This window comes from Ambystoma mexicanum, chromosome 8 (assembly GCF_040938575.1).
Source record: "Ambystoma mexicanum isolate Mex_15411 chromosome 8, UKY_AmexF1_1, whole genome shotgun sequence".
Classification (NCBI taxonomy): Eukaryota; Metazoa; Chordata; class Amphibia; order Caudata; family Ambystomatidae; genus Ambystoma; species Ambystoma mexicanum.
In genome coordinates, this window is record NC_090929.1 from 1,466,616,252 (window position 1) to 1,466,632,760 (window position 16,509).

The following is a 16,509-nucleotide window of genomic DNA, read 5'->3' on the forward strand; positions in this document are numbered from 1 at the left end:
GACAAATGAGTGGCCGACTATCCACACTGATCAGAGTGTGGTCCGCCCTTCGCCGGTTGTTTCTGTAGGGGGGGAGGGAGAAAGAGAAAATGAGGGAGAATGGCTATATCAGCTGTGGTCTGATATATCTTTTGTAGCAATCCGACTTCCATCCCCCTATGTTTTTTAGCTGTTGAGGTGCTAGGCCTCCTTGCCATGTTGAGGTGGCAGCACCTATCCTGAAAGAGTGGGTGCCAAAACCCTTGGGGTCCCACCCTACTTTGCTGATTGCTTTCATCAGCACCCCTTTAAATTGGTAGCGGCTTAGTGCCGAAGAGTCCTTGTGGATTAGAAACCTCCCCCCTACTTTGGGCCTTTGCCTGCAATAATGATTGGTGATACATACTGGGCAGTTTGATGTCTCATCAATGCAACAAATGTTGATGGCTCTTTTAGCTCCAGTTTTTGACTGTTGGATTTCTATGGTGACGCTCTCTTGTCTAACCCTGACCTCCATGACACCCAAACCGTTTGTGGCCTTGGTGCTGAAGGCAATGAGTTATGCCAGGCCCCGAAATATGCCAGAAGGAAAGCTGTTTTGAATAATATGATCTCATATGGATGCCAGCATATGGCTTGCAGCTGGCTTGCTATTTGCACTAGTTTGTTAAAATCAAGGGGTCGGCGGGTGTCCCCCTGAGGGCCCTCTTTTCTGCCTCATCCTTTCTTTGTGTAGGAAATTAGGGCGTTCTGGGTGGGGTCTGAATCACCCCGTATTTTTGAAAAATATGAGACTGCAACTAGGTGTCTTTTTGCCCAGTCTCTATTAAAGACCTGCTCATGTCCCATTTTAAAAATATTTCTATGTCTTTAATCGTTATTAACTCTACATGTTTTAAACCTGTGACTCTAAATACTGTTTGAGGCACTTACTGTACTGTGCTGCGGTAGTGCTTGCCAGTGCTTTCTCTGCCATCTCTGCTAGGAAACCTGAAGGGTTGTTGGCACCCGTATTTGAGGTGCCTGGTTCTTGTTGGGCATCCCAGCCTGGGCTCTCTGGCGCTGGCGTTGATGCCGTTTTGTTGTTGGCATCCATTTTTGAGGTGCCTGGTTCTTGTTGGGCATCCCGGCCTGGGCTCTTTGGCGCTGGCGTTGATGCCATTATTCTTGATTTCCCATTATTTTCCAGCATTCCGCTGGTATTGGCGTCATCTGTTCCTGGGCGTGCAGCGCTAGCTCTCGGAATCTTGGCCACTAAAAGCGAGATAAAGCGTCAGCAATGTTATTATCCACCCCCGAGATATGTTTAGCTTTAACCACAATGTTTTCATGTAGTGAGACCGTTGTGATGGCTCGTAGAACTTTCAGCACCAAAGGGCATTTGGTAGACCTTCTGTTTATGGAGCCAACTACCGCCATGTTTTCACACCAGACCAGGAGTTCTGTGTTAGCTAGCCGCCTGCCCCAGATGTGTAAAGTTAGCCAGATGGGAAATATTTCTAAGAGGGTGATGTTTTTTGTCCACCCTGCCAGTTGCCATGAGTTGGACCAGTGTCCTGCCACCCATTCTGAGTCTAGGATGGGTCCAAACCCTTTTCTCCCGGCTGCATAAGTGAACAGGACCCTTCTTGCCCAGGTGTTCAATGGCATCCGCCAAAGTGAGGTCCCGTTGAAGTCTTTGAGGAAATTCCCCCAGATTTCTAGATCGTGTTTCACCTCTGTGCCTAACCGGATGTGTAGGTGGGGTTTGGTGCATGATTTGATCTTTAGGTCCAGGCTTCTGGAAAATACCCTCCCTTGTGGGATTATTCTGGATATGAAGTTGAGGCTACCTGCTAGTGATTGGATTTCTTTTACTGTGCCTTTGTCTTTATTTGTCAGAATTTGTATTTTTTCCAAGAGTTCTGTTATTTTCGTTTTTGGGATTTTGCATAAGCCCCTTGCAGAGTCTATTTCGATAACCAGGAAAATTATGTTGGTGTCTGGTTTGGTTGTTTTTTCAATTGCCAAGGGGATTCCCCATTGTGAGGCCATCTGTTCTAGGCTTGCCAAGGCCCTGCTACATTCTTCAGAATTTGGGGGTCCCATTACCATGAAATCATCGAGGTAATGCACTATTTTGGTCCCTAGTCTCTGTTTTCGGAAAGCCCATTGGAAAAAAGAGCTGAATTGCTCAAATAGGGCGCAAGATACAGTGCACCCCATGGGGAGGCACCTGTCAACATAAAATTTGTTATTGAAAGTAAAGCCTAGCCATCGCTAAGAATCTGGGTGGACTGGTAGAAGTCTGAACGCAGATTCGATGTCCAGTTTGGCCATCAGAGCGTGCCTGCCACATTCATGTATGAGTCTTACCGCCTCTTGGAAGTGTGTGTAGGATACGGCGTATTCCGTGTGTGGAATGCTGTCGTTAAGGGATTGGCCTTTGGGGTAAAATAGGTGATGGATTAGCCTCATTTTGCCAGGTTCTTTTTTGGAGATCAGACCTAGTGGAGATATGTATTTTTGAGGGGCATGTGGTCCCAGGGTCCTGCAATTCTGCCTAATAGTAGTTCCTTCTTGATTTTGCTCTCTACTATGAGGAGGTTTTCACTGGTTGATTTCAGGTTTGAAGGGACATTATGTGACCCTGAGCCCTTGAAAGGGATGATGAAACCTGTGGTGAAACCTTGCCATATTGCCTTGCTGGTTTCTTTGTCTGGGTACTTGCTGAGTGCTTCTCTAAAATTGTTTGGGTTGATGGGAGTTCTGTCCGGTGCTAAAAATCGGTTTGATGGGAGAGGGTTGGTGTTAGTCTTTTGAGTTTTTGGCTGGAAGTCTGGTGCAGTTGCTTGCTGCGTGGTCACTGTTGCAGTTTGTGCAAGTGTGTTTGTACCAGCATTCTTTTCCCCATGTGCACTGGGTTTTCCCAAAGTTCCTGCATGGAATACTGGCTTTGGGGGAGTGGTTTTTGTTCTGCCTGTGGGTGTTAGACTTAGCCGCCCATGGCTGGTTCTTCCGAAAGGGCTGTTCCCCTTTTTTGTGTTTTTTGTTGTCATTGGATCCGGTGCCCTGTGCGTTCTTGTTATTTTTGGAGGTTGTTTGTGTTGCCTCCTCCTCCGATGGAGGCTCTGCGTTCAGTGTATATAAGTCATTCTGGACCTCGTCCCATTCTATGGCTGGCCTCTCTGACATGCTTCTTCTAAATCTAATATCATATGCTAGCCAGGTCATCCCTCTTTGAGTGATTTTAACTTCCCTTATGTTATCCATATATGCCCATAGTTTTCTGCCATCATTGGGGAATTTGTCTTCATATATTGTTGCCAGGATGGCAAACGCCTGCAGCCAGTTGTCCCAGTTCTGTTCAACCTCTGCGTTCCTGGCTATGGCTTTCTCCTCTATCTTTTTGGGATCCCTAAAAGCATGTTTCGCTTTGCGTTGGGCTTCTACTAATGAAAAGATTTCAATGAACTCTTTTGCCCATATGGCTTCCTTGATTGTGTTGTCAATGTTCCATGCCAGGCATCTTTTGTATCGATTTAATAATTCAGTCTGGAAGGATTTAATTTTTAAATCTAATTGGGCATTGCAGATCATTCCTATGTCTGTCGGGTTGCTGCTGCTTGCCCCTGTCTGGCCCAGGTTGTCTGCAATGGGGTTGCCCATGCTTTTAGAGCACCTGCTGGGTCTGATGTTGCAGCTATTGGCGCTATTGTGGTGTCTGCTACTGGTGTTGCTGGCACAAGTGGCAGGAGTGCAGGGGGGACTGGCGTTGTTGAGTTTGTTGCCCTTGGGTATAGCAGGTTCTAGTGGTATGGTAGGATTTGTGTCCCCTGTGGCCCCTGTGGGGGGCAGTTGTTTAACCCTGATTTCGAGCAATAATTTTTGTAATTCAGACATGTTTTTGCATAATTTAGTCTGTTTTTTTTACCTTTTCTTGCACCTTCAGGTAACTTCCTTCTTTTAGCTGATGTTGTGTCGTCATCTTGGCTGGGTGGTATGGGTATTTCCTCCTTTGGTAGGCCGTACATGTTTTCCCTGACCCAAGCCCATCCATAGTGCTCTGCCGCCGGAATGGCTGCTAGGAGGTGTGGTGATTTGGGTTTTATCGCTGGGGTTGGAGGTTCCGGTGATTTCCGTTTGGGACCCATATCCCTTTTTGCCTGTTTGATCAGAAAAAGAGAAAATGTACTATAAAAGACTGGCTGTTGTAATTGTCGGTTTCTAGTGGGGTTGGTATGCTGTTGCCCGGGTAAGGGTAACTGGTGGATGTTGCCCCAACAACTTCCTGCTTATGCCCCGACGGCTGCCTTCCCCTGGGTGTTGGCCTGGTTCTGAATTTCTGGCTGATGTAGTCCTGTTGCCTCTGTATTGGCCCCTGGGTTTACTGCTCTGCTTTTTGATGGGCTGCCATTTTCTATTGTGCCAGGGTTCACTTTAGGATATTAGATTATGCTCTGCAGAAAAAGAAAAAACATATCTATTGGAAAACCCTTTTGGTGTCTGAGCACTGTTTATTATTAACCTGATCTGTTCAAGCTGTGACAAACTTGTGCCCGTTGCTGGCCTGGGTATTAGTACTGCATTTTAGAACGTGCGGTACGGAAACAAATGGTATCTGTGTTTTTACATTATTGTCAAAAATGGGCCTGCTTCTTTCGCTGTTCCAAAATGGAATGTTCTTTCTGTGCTTAACGCGCAGCGCGTGTTGCGAGTTAGCCGGAGAAGACTGCTTTAGGCGGCTGCTCTTAATGTTATGTTTATCCCAATGCACGCGTTCGCAAAGATAACATTCTTCTTTTCCCCTTTGCGGACCTGGCTTGGCAGCTTACCTGAAAGTAAAAGCTGAAATTGACACCGCCTACGCCAGGCCGCTCCGCTCGTTCCTCCTTTCTTCGTTCGAGTCGGACTGCAGTCTCGATTACACACAGCAGGCCTCTGGGGACTCTCTTTGTTTATTCTGTTCGCTGCTCGCTCTCCCAGACTGCAAATGATTTGAACAGTGCAATGCTCAAAAAGGGGAAAATAAAGACGTTGCGAGTACAACGAACTTCATAAGATAGCTAAAGAAGCAAAAAGGTTGGAAGACACTGAGTAAACAGTGAACCTCCTGTTTGTTTGGGTCCTTGTTCAGGGTCCACAAACAGATTGTGTTTACTCAGAGCATGCTGCTCTTATTTATAGGACCCGGGGAAGCCCTGGGTCTTTGTTATGTATAGTAGTGGGGGCTGCTGTTGTCACAGCCCCCGGCCGGACAGCCGACTGTCTGGCCCCCTTGGGGGGCAGGTCTTTGAACCAGGACCCTGCCTGACTGTTGGTTTCCTTAGGTGCTCAGCACCTTGCTGTTTGGAGGAAGGGTGAGGTGACTGTTCACGCCTAACCCTGCCTTGGCTTTGTGTTACAGAGACTGCATGTCTCTGCAGCTGGGGATAGGAGAGGAGCAGGACAGGGAAAGGGTTGGGATGCCCCTCTCCGGGCTGCTTATGGTAACAGCAGTTACCCTGCCTCGCTTTGGGCGGCCCTTCAGCATTGCCCATAACTGTTGGAATGCTGGGTGTACCTCTGGGTTTGAGTGGCAGTATATATGTTTGTGCGAAGCATTTTGCCTTTGTGTGTGCCTCTCGGGGAGAAGGATCAGAGTCAGAGTGATTGTGCAGACCTGTATACAGTTGAGTGGCGCGTGCCTTTCAGGGGTAGAAGTGTGGAAATTGTGGTCTGACGCACGAGGACTGATTACGTCATGTATGCTTGGTGGAATGTTGAGTGTATGCTTGAGTGAGTGTCCCAAGGGTGAGAGTTAAGATATGTACTGCTGGTTAATGGATGCGCTACTACCCTGTGGACCTTTACTTATCCGCTAGAAGTAACACCTCAATGAAGAAGTGTCTATTCCTTACTTGTCTCCTAGGTGGTCCATGGACTCTTGCACATCTTCAAGTCCAACATGTCCCATTTAAAAAAAATAAAAAAAAAGGTTAATCCACTCCGAGAACTTCTAGTACTGTTCCAATAAAGATACAGCAATGTGTTGAGAAGTAGCATAGAGTCCCAATAAAGCATGAGCCTTGCCGAGGAGCACGGGCTTGCTTTTGCAAGTACAGGCGTCCTGTTGGGAAGTTCTGATAGTTTCTCACAGCTCCGAACAGTATGCACTTGGATTGCTTACAAAGGTATGGAGAGGGTTAAGAGTATCCAAAGTCGCCCACGCTTTGCCCTCTCTGCTGAGACTAACACGTGGCAGTATTATCCTCACTAACACCTTTACTCACACAACACACACATCTACACAGACCAAAGCTTCTTGCGACCCTATTGGTTTTGCCAATGCTGCCTTGTAAAACAGTATTCCTCACCATGTTGCTTGGTCTAGCATTTTACATAAGTGTTCAGCTGCATGAAGCACATTTATATTTAGAGCAGTATAGATCCAATCAGTAAAAAGCAGTGGGGCCGGTCTCAGAGGTAGCTGAAGAATAGGCTAGTATAAAGCATTTACTACAAAACTGGTAACCTTGCAAGCACAGGTGTCTGAAGTGGGGACATGGAATCAGGGTAAAAGTGAACATTTATTTTCACATTTTATTTTTAAATAGGTGCGCCGCCATAGCAGCCGTGCTTAATCTCTGACTGAGGTCATGAGAGTTCTAATTTTAACAAAGGGTCAGTCATTGACAAATGTACTCCATTTTGCCTCCCAGGCTGCTCCTTCAAAGCTCTCTCTCTCTGGGCTCTCCAGAGGATACACTCATTCTGACGAAGACCTCGAAAGCGCCCTCCACATGGAAGATGAGTCTGCGGAACTCTTCAGTTCCCCAAGGGCGTGCGCCCCTGGAGCTGAATTAGAAGCGGTAAGAGTTCTGGATTCTAATCTACTGCCGAGCCATTCCACGAGGCCATGCGCAGCCAGGATTTTAGAGTCGCTGACCCCTTTCCGCTCAGGGACTGATGCTCGAATCATGCTCTTTTTGGTGGTCACCCCTCTGGTTCTAGGGCAAGAAGGACTGCTGCGTGTACACTGACCTGGGTTACAGAGACAGCAGTACTTAAAATCAGAAATGCTGGGATTTCAGCAGTCTCGCGCTGTCGGCCTCATTGCCTCTGCCACAAGAGATTGTTTCTAGGTGTAGGGGAGGATTGCACTGGTCTCAGTCTTTAAATATGGCGGGCTTTCTCTACAAGCACGTTAATGTAGGGGTTTATTAGGGTTTACGAGGGGTGTATCCCGCTTCCTCCCTGGCCAACATCAAGAAATGCGCTGTCAGTTTTGACAATCACATTCAATCTCTCTCTGAAATGTACATAAAACAACAGTGTGGGTTTTTGTTTAGGTATTTGATAAACACGGATATAAAATTACTACCGGGCCATAAAACTACTTGACAAAAGCCTTTCTAATACCTAAACATAAGCCCAAGCTGCTGGCTTTGCCAATGCTGGTTTTTAACAGGACTTCAGTGCAAGTACAGATAATAACCACGTGGTTGAAGGCACACTTGGTTAAGACATGCTTGTAACACAAGTAGCCCTTCACAGCAGCAATTAACTCTCAGCAGACTGCAGAAAGAACAGCAGCAGGCTAAGGTTTGCTGTAAACGCTTGTAGAGGGAACTCAAAGAGATCCCAGGAGGATGTGTTTTAGGCAGGTTAGGGAAGGGCAGGAAGTGGGGGGGGGTGACCATAGGAATAAGCATGGCCAAAGGCAGTGAATGGGTGGGTAAGTAGCCAAACAACACCCACAAGCTGTGTGTCCCTCTTCATATATCATCGCCCCCCACCTGTCGCCATACAATCATTTCGGCTTATAGGTTACGCGCCACCTGATAGCCCAAACTAAAAACAGCATGCACATCAAAAAGTGGATTGGTAAACATGTATTTTGGTTTGAAATCATTAACAGCACTGAGGTCATGCTGAACTGCCCCAGAAGCCTACTGTAGTGGGTAAAACACTGGGGTGAATTTCGCAGTCACAGGATCAAATCCAGGCAGGACCAACCCAGCCCTTTCCTTGTTCCGATGTTGATGAATGGCGTTCAATCAAACTCGGTAATACTAGAACTAACCGTAACAGTGCTTAGAAGCAGGAGGTATCTGGCATAAAGCACTAGATGGTGAACCATGACGTTACTGGTCAAAGCCACACCCCTTCAGCCCGCTTTTAATCCCTTGCCTTACTCAAACATCCATGGACTAAATTTACAAAAATGAGCCTCAGGTGAACTCATTTTTTAGACGTGTAAGCAACTAGTATGCACAATGTTTTATTGCACTGTTGCTCTGCCAGGCTGCATTACTGAAAATATACTCACTTTGTTATGCTAGGGACGGTTTCCTAGAGTTTGCATACCATCACATTGCCTAGCTATCGGAGCACGTTTGAATGGTTGCCTCGCCTACCTACTGAGCTCCACTGGTGACTGTTACAAAGCAACCCGTTGAGCTCCACTGGATGCGACTGTTTCAAGGCAGCCCGTTGAGCTCTACTGGATGTGACTTTTTCAAGGCAGCCCGCTGAGCTCTACTGGATGTTATTGTTTCAAGGCAACCCGTTGAGCTCCACTGGATGTGACTGTTTCAAGGCACCCCGCTGAGCTCTACTGGATGTGACTGTTTCAAGGCAGCCAGCTGAGCTCCACTGGATGTGACTGTTTCAAGGCAACCCGTTGAGCTCCACTGGATGTGACTGTTTCAAGGCAACCCGCTAAGCTCTAGTGGATGTCATTGTTTCAAGGCAGCCCTCTGAGCTCTACTGGCTATGAATGCTACATGGAGTCCGGACCCTGCGTTAAAGTGGGTTTCACACATCTAACTAAGACAGCAGAGTCATACTGTCCTGGGTGCTGTATCATGTCGGATTTCTTCCCGATTCCAGTAAAACAATCTGCCACCCATCTGGAGTAAACGGCTCAGAGTCCATAGAGCCTGGCAGTGGGACGCCTCCTTTACCCCTTTCTGCTGTAAATCAGACGATTTTCAGTTCAGCAGTCTGAAAAACCCGCTCTAGCTCACCAAAACGTTTGGCCTTATATAATTCACATATTTCTTTTCTATTTTTTTTATAGCATTTATAGAGCTACGTTCACTACCAAAGTGTTGTCTTTTGAACACCTAGAAATGGCTACTTAGTAGCATTTAGTATGTGGCATGTGTTGTTCTCTCATCCACTACACATGAGGATTGATGTATTCATTGTACGTATATTAAAAATCAGGTCTTGTTTTCAGATTTTTTTTTTTTTTAAATGGAGACATAGTGCTGGCAAACAACACTTTAAGTGGGCAGGGGCTAGCCAGGGCCATCACCAAAAACGCTCCTTTTCTGGGTCTCCACCGGTCTACCTCAACTAGCTCTAGACGGGCTAACCATGTCAGGCAGCCCTTTCACTCCACAGAGCAACATGGCGAAAGAGCTGCCTGTGGGATCGGCGCTTCTAAATAAGGGAAAAAAGAAGAGGCAGGTGGCCCAAAAGGTTTGATAATGCACCCTCCTCTCCGGTTTCTTAATCAGAGGCACTGACCCCCACAGGCAGCCCTTTTACTACGGGGCTCTGTTGGTTGAAAGTTAATGGGGTTGGAGCTTCCGATTAACAAAGAAAAGCAAAGGCGACTACACTGCTATCATACTTTTTGGTGCATTTGCCTCTCCTTTAGTTTCATGCCCTGACCCCTGCAAGTCACCTGCCGAGGTTGCAGCCTGTGATTAAACAACAAAATGTGAGGTGGTCCCACCCCTCATACTTAAACACCACACCCCTGTCAGAGCCTCATCCCATGTAAAGCACTGCTGGCATCTACAAGTGGCAGCAGATGTGATAACCTGGGTCACCAAGAAACCCTGTGCCATTGTGTGCCTTGCCACAGAATATGCCCACGAGCCTGGCATGAGGGTTTGCATCCCCTGGCCTAGGCCAGATTAGTGCTTCAGCATCTACATGGTAGTTTTGCCCCGAGCACCCTGGCATGCACTCCTTGGCCCCCAGAAAATCAAAATGTGGAGTCAGCCGTACGATACCTGCATACATACATACATACATGCCTACATAAACATTCATGTACGCACATTATATAGGTGGTATGTTTTTCGGTTCTATAATGCCAGTATTATTAATAATGATATTCTATAGATAGCATTTATTCCGGTGTTATAATGTCAGTATTATTAAGAATGATATTCTATAGATAGCATTTATTCTGGTCCTATAATGCCATTATTAATAATAATAATATTCGATAGATAGCATTTATTCCAGTTCTATAATGCCATTATTATCATTAATAATGATATTCTATAGATAGCATTTATTCCGGCCCTAGAATGCCATTATTATTATCAATAATAATATTCTATAGATAGCATTTATTCCGGCTCTGTAATGCCATTTGCGTCTGGTGGCATGATAAACCACAACATCAAAGAAAGTAGCTTACAAATGTCAGCAGAAACTCCATATTCCTTTATAGTCACTTAATACCCATGTTTCCGCTTCTTGTTGGCTGAAAAGCTGTAAATCACGAGATAGATATACCTGTGAATATACTGCCCATTATTCACAGGTGTAACATCTTAAGTGTTATTTATTAAAAGCACAGCCATAGGTAACATCGATAAAACATGCATTACCATTCTGAAATCATGTCAGGTCACACATTGATGTAAATGAAGCCAGATCAAATACATTATGGATTTGTGGATTTTGAGTTGAGAATCACAGGCAGCAACAGATTTGTGGATTTTTGAGCCGAGAATCACAGGCAGCGGGCACATAAATATTTTCTCTCACTGTTGTAATGGAGGTGCCGAAATTAAGATGAGGTACCAACTACTGAATGCAGTAGGGGGCACCCCCCCACTTAAATCCAGGCAGGGAAAATCGTATGGAGTGATTTAGTATTGTAAATATGTGAAAATAGAACTCATAGGATTAAAAGACATTAGTACTTTAAAAGGTATTATGTTCATGAAGTCGAAAATGCTTTCATCATGATTTAGTAAGTAGGCAAGGTACAGAATGCATATCATAAAAATTGAGTAGGAAAATGATAAAGTTTTTTTCCATACCCAGACAGAAAAGAACTCTATGATTTATGTAAACTGCCAATGCCTTTAACTGACAATGCCTTTATATGAGTAAAAGGAATGTATTAAATGAAGCTACTATTTGTAGACAGTGGCCGTATGATTCAGCACAGAGTTGAACAATTCAAGGCCACCGTGCCTTGCAAGAATCAGATAAGCAGTCTGAAACCAGACAGTTAATTAAGCCATGTCTGAAATGTTAGCCAGGGAAGCAGCTGCGTTACCATGTTTGGGGTAGTGTGGCCGGGAGAGTCCTAGGATGGGTGCCAGAATGTATTTCATTTTGAAGGTTTAAACAGATCAGCAATAATTGCCTTGTGCACAAGTATGTTCAACGAAGAGTTTTGCCTGGACATGTTTAGAAAAGGTGAGGGTTTGAATCCTCTTTCTCTGACAGATATAAAAGGAAGCTCTGTTTTCAGCTGGCAGGGGAGTTTGTGTATTTGACAACAATGTTGTTTGTGGTCTGTGTCAGTCTGGCATGAAATAAAACCTGGTGAGCCTGATTCTGTCTCCTGCCTGCTGCTTGAATTGCTTTTGCTGAAAAGACAACGGGTCCGAGAGGGTAACAGAGAGCCCTAGAGAGCAACAGAGGGCCCCAGAATGTCCTGGAGAGCGTGATAGGATGGAAGAGGTGAAGAAAAGCATGATCGAGGTCTTAGCACCTCGTCTTCACTGTCTAAACACGCACACAGCAGTGTCTAGTGCAGGTACAAACTTCTATTTCAGAGGAGTTTTGGAAGAGCTTGGCAGTCATTTTTGCCATTAGTAGATTTTAGTGCTGTTAGATCCTGATGTGTCCCCTTTTATTCATTTTTATGTTCAGTAGGACCTTTTTGCAGTTTATTCTTTTTTTACCGTGAAGTTTCCTCATAAAAGGTGAAGAAAAAAAACACCAAGAAAAGATTTCTCTGGCCTTTCTGTGGTTCCTGTACTGCTTTGTGTCACCCCCAAAAGCTCAAAAAATGAAAAAAGAAATAAAAAGCCTTTTTCCTTTTTGAATTCCTATCCCATTTAGCTGTGTGTTTGTCCATCCATGTCTTGTGTGCCATCTTATATTTGTTTCCCTTACCATCTCTTCCCCTTTGTATTCCCGCTTGTTTGGGAAACCTAAAAAATAATCTCACTTGTGCGTGTGAACCAGAGAATCCTTCCTTTGTTTCAGTCACCTTTATTTGCGTGTCCAGGAACCCTGTGTGAATCCATTTGTTTGCCCTGGCATGTCACTTGTCATTTTTGTCTCTGTCCAGTGTTAGTCCTTTCTTAAAAACTAATTTAAATGAGGATGCAGGCAGGGCTTTGTACTTGGAGGAGGAGGTAGAGGAGATAGAGGCAATTCACTTCTCAGAGGACGTTAATTGCCATAACTTGGAAGAGAATGGTGGGCATGTTGCGCTTGTCGGGTAGGTGCTAGTTGCCTACAACCACAACAGGTCTTACCTGAGGTGAGAGAGCCATTGGGGGGCGGCTCAGGAAGAGGAGCAAAGGCAACAAGTAAGACAATGGACAGATTGCCACTTCCACAGGAAGGGGTGGTCAGAGATCTCTGGAGGCACAGCTGTCTGAATGCAGCAGTAGCTCATTGACACTGTGGATACCTACACAAGCTGCTGGACAATGCCTTACTTGACTTTGGAGTTGGGGAGGTTGCGCTGAGACTTCAGTAGAGAAAGGGTCCAGCAGAGGCCCCTATAGCAGCCCATAGATGGACGAAGTGAGAGTGCAGATAGTGGTGCTGCAGGAGTTTCTAGAGCAAGGGTCTCCAAACTTTATGTTGGCTTGAGCTATTTTCAGTGGAAGGCCAACAGCGAAGAGCTACTTGCGGGCGATATTGGTGGTTGGGGATGTTCATAAACATTGGAACTTGTACTCATTTTATTTAGCTGTAATTTTCCCTTCATAAATATAGGAAATAACATATCCCAACCACTGTGGCCAATGGGAGCACAGATTCCAGCAAGGAACTTGCTCTGGCTAATCACAGGGTGCAATCTATATGCTATAGAGATTTGCAAGCCTGTGATTGGTCAGAGCACTTCCTTGCATAATTAATTTGTTTCCCTTTTTTTCTGAAAAGACGAGCGCTAGCGACTTCAAAGGCTCAGGCGAGCTACTGGTAGCTCGCGATCGACTGTTTGGCGACCTCTGACCTAGAGCAACAGGTGGAGACAGATGTGGTCCCCCATGCAGCACATGAGACATCCCAACACCAGACCAAGACAGAGCCCACCTTATCATGAACCTGGCACCATTTTAGCTTGCTGAAGGGGAAGGCCATGATCAGGGGACAGGCACGGACATATGCAACAAATGCAAAATGGCAGTGAAGTGGGGTGTACCAAAAAAGGTGTTGCTCGTTGTGAACCGCTGAAACGCACAAGTGTATTAAATGGAGCCATGGTCCAATTAGACCTAATGTGCAAGTAGACTTGCTGTGATTTCACAGCACTCTTTGATGGTGGAGGCATCAGAAAGGCTGCGACCTCACAGGAAGATACAGTGGCTCAAGGCTGCCCAACAATTCTGTCCTGAGCAACCCAGGTTCGATCCCCGGGTCCGCACTTAAAAACCTCTGGGTATTCTGTGCTTTAAAAATAACCCATTACAATTTACACGTAGCACCATCCACGAGCTGGGCCTAGTTTCCATGACCAACACGACCACAGTTGTGGCAGTGTACCGAACGATTGGGAAGTACATGACATCAGCTTGGGGAGCTGAACCTAAGGGCAGTGGAGAATGCTGTGATTAGAGGCCTGCTTGAGCATCTCCACCTCTTGTAAGTGGCTTGCCTAGAAGGTAGAAAAGTGATTATTCCTTTGGCTCTGTGTCCCAGGGCCGTCAGCAAGTGTTGGCGGTGTTGCTCTCCACTCGTGCAAGGGACTCACTGTTTACACTTTGCAGAAGCTGCTTCGAAAGCCTTTTGTTTTGATGAAAAAAAATACAACCATTATCAACACATGAAGTTACACCAATATCGGCAGACTTGCAGAAGGAGCAAAACGTATTTAAAGTTAAAGCATCTAAAGGACCAAATGGAGGCCCACAATAGCACATGGCAGCAAACGTATGATTTGGTTTTAAAATCCTCAGAGCAGAAATCAAATTGATCATATTCCACCAGTTCTCACGTACTTGCTGTCTCCATCTGTAGCACTCAAAACGCTAAATGTTATTCAATCTACTGCCATGGATGGAAGAAAGTACATTGAGCATTTCGACATGGTGGAGACTTAAGCAAAATGCATCAAGCCACCCTTAACTTCACTATAGTAAAACACAGGATGGTTGTCCCCTTCATCGCTGACAGAGGGGAAAAACCTTCACTTCACTGTCATTAACTTGACTGAATAAAGTACAAGCCAAACATGTAAATCTTTTAAAAGGATTTCAGGCAATATATTTTACACAACAGATAGTCTACTACAGGATTCTGCTACCTTTGACTCTCCAGGTGTTCTGGACTAGGACTTTCATGGTCATTCACCGTTGACAATGCTGGTTGGGGCTGCTGGGAGTTGTAGTCTAAACACCTGGAGAGTCAAATGTTTTCACATTGCAATTGATGGCCTGGGGTGGACTTGTTTTCTAAAGCAACTGTTTACGCGTGTGCATTTTATAAAAGTACAAGAAAGCAGTTAATGCCATAAAACATACAAATGAATCACAGAAAATAAATGCAGTTGAAAGTCACTGTAATACTAAATAAGATAATGTTTCCTGAGTGAGACCATGTGTTTTACTTATTTTCTGTGAACAGGCTAGAAAGACATAACTTAAAAATCATGTGAGCTTCAAGGATGAGCAAACCTCAGCAATTACTCAAGTTCACATGTTTCATGCCATCATGCTCTTGTACATCAGGGACATGAGTACTGTGGGATATTTTGACCCACTCAGCAGTGATATGCTACATCACTTTGTTGCATTGGTGCAAGAAACAGCACTAAATGGCCGCGCTGACTCCTGTGGGTGCCAAAATCTCTAAACTGTGTTTTTGTACCAACCACAAAATGGCTGCATCCCCTGCCACACACATTTCAGGTGGGGGGGGGACAGAGTACTCACTGCCAGAATGTGATAGTGTGCTCTGCAAAAGTTAACATGGAGTGAAGTGAAAGAAGCAGCATTATTTTGCTGAAAACCCAGAATGCCTCTTTAAAATGACACTTTCCCAACCTTAAAAGTGCTGCTTGGTCCTAAGTTCATCAATTTCTCATGAACCACTGTGATTAAAAAGGCCTTGCAATACCCAGGATAATTCATTGTGTCTCAGAGGAACGGGCCTCATTTGAATGACAGCTCCTGTCAAATGTATCCTTGAAAAATTAACCAGGGTTTTTTTTTTCATTTTACACTGGAAACGCAGAAACGCGTCTATTTTCTTTGCAATAGTATCAAGAATCAGCTGTCCAGAGAAAGACTCTAAATAGATGCCTGTAACTGTATCCAGGCTGCAAAACATCTACAGCACTCAAGAAAAGAGCTATAGCTGCAGAAAGTGTATATTTGCTGTAGATGAAAACTGGATTTAAAGAAATAGTAAAATGTGCTTTTTCCTGACTGGAGAAGGGAAAATCACCTATTTTAAAAGTACATTGTTGTGTAAAGGCTTGATTACTTAGAAATATAAAAGGATTTGTTGCTGATAAAAATACACTTATAAACTGTTTTAAATTCTATAGGTTTAAAATCAAGATTTAAAAGGAGAAAATCAAAGCTAAAACCCAGGCTGAGTTGGCAAACTATATAAAAAAAAACCTTGCTCTGCCAGTTGCTGGCCCTGAGAAAGGGTGACACCTCATAAACTTCTGGCACAGGAAAGGCTAATTGCTTGCTTGGAGGCTTTGAATACCCAGGACAAAGGGACTTCCCAAGTCGTCATCAGACATTAATCTTTGCTCCAGGCTGGGACAATAGCAGGCTGAGACTCTCACCTGTCAAGTGTGAGGGGCAGTAAATTTCAATAAAGAGAGAGGCCCCTCATCCTGCTTTGAGAGAATTGAGATTTGCTTGCAGTTGGGGGAAAAAACGGATTAAGTGACAATAGACTTCCTTTTGGTTTTAAAAAGCCTATTTTGTAACTGAACTTCAAGACATTTAACTTTGCAGCAAGAATGAGGAAAAATATAAAAAGTATGTAATTTTAAATTTAATTTTATGCTCTTTCTTTGAAAACTTGGTAGAAATCATTACTGCATAAGGAACAGAAGTTGTAAAGAATGACAGATTGCGGGGAAAGTAATGATATTATGAACACAACATTTTGTACACACATCCCAGGGGTAAAAGCTCATCTGTGTGCAAAGTTGGGAAATTTTAGGCCAAATATTTAATGGTTAAAATTGCCAAAATGTAGCAGAAAGGCAAAACCAAGTCCCACAGACTTGGGGTTTGGATTGAAAACTGACCCACTAAATATGTAATCTGTGTATCTGATTTTCTCAGAGGTTATAACTGTATAAATATTTAT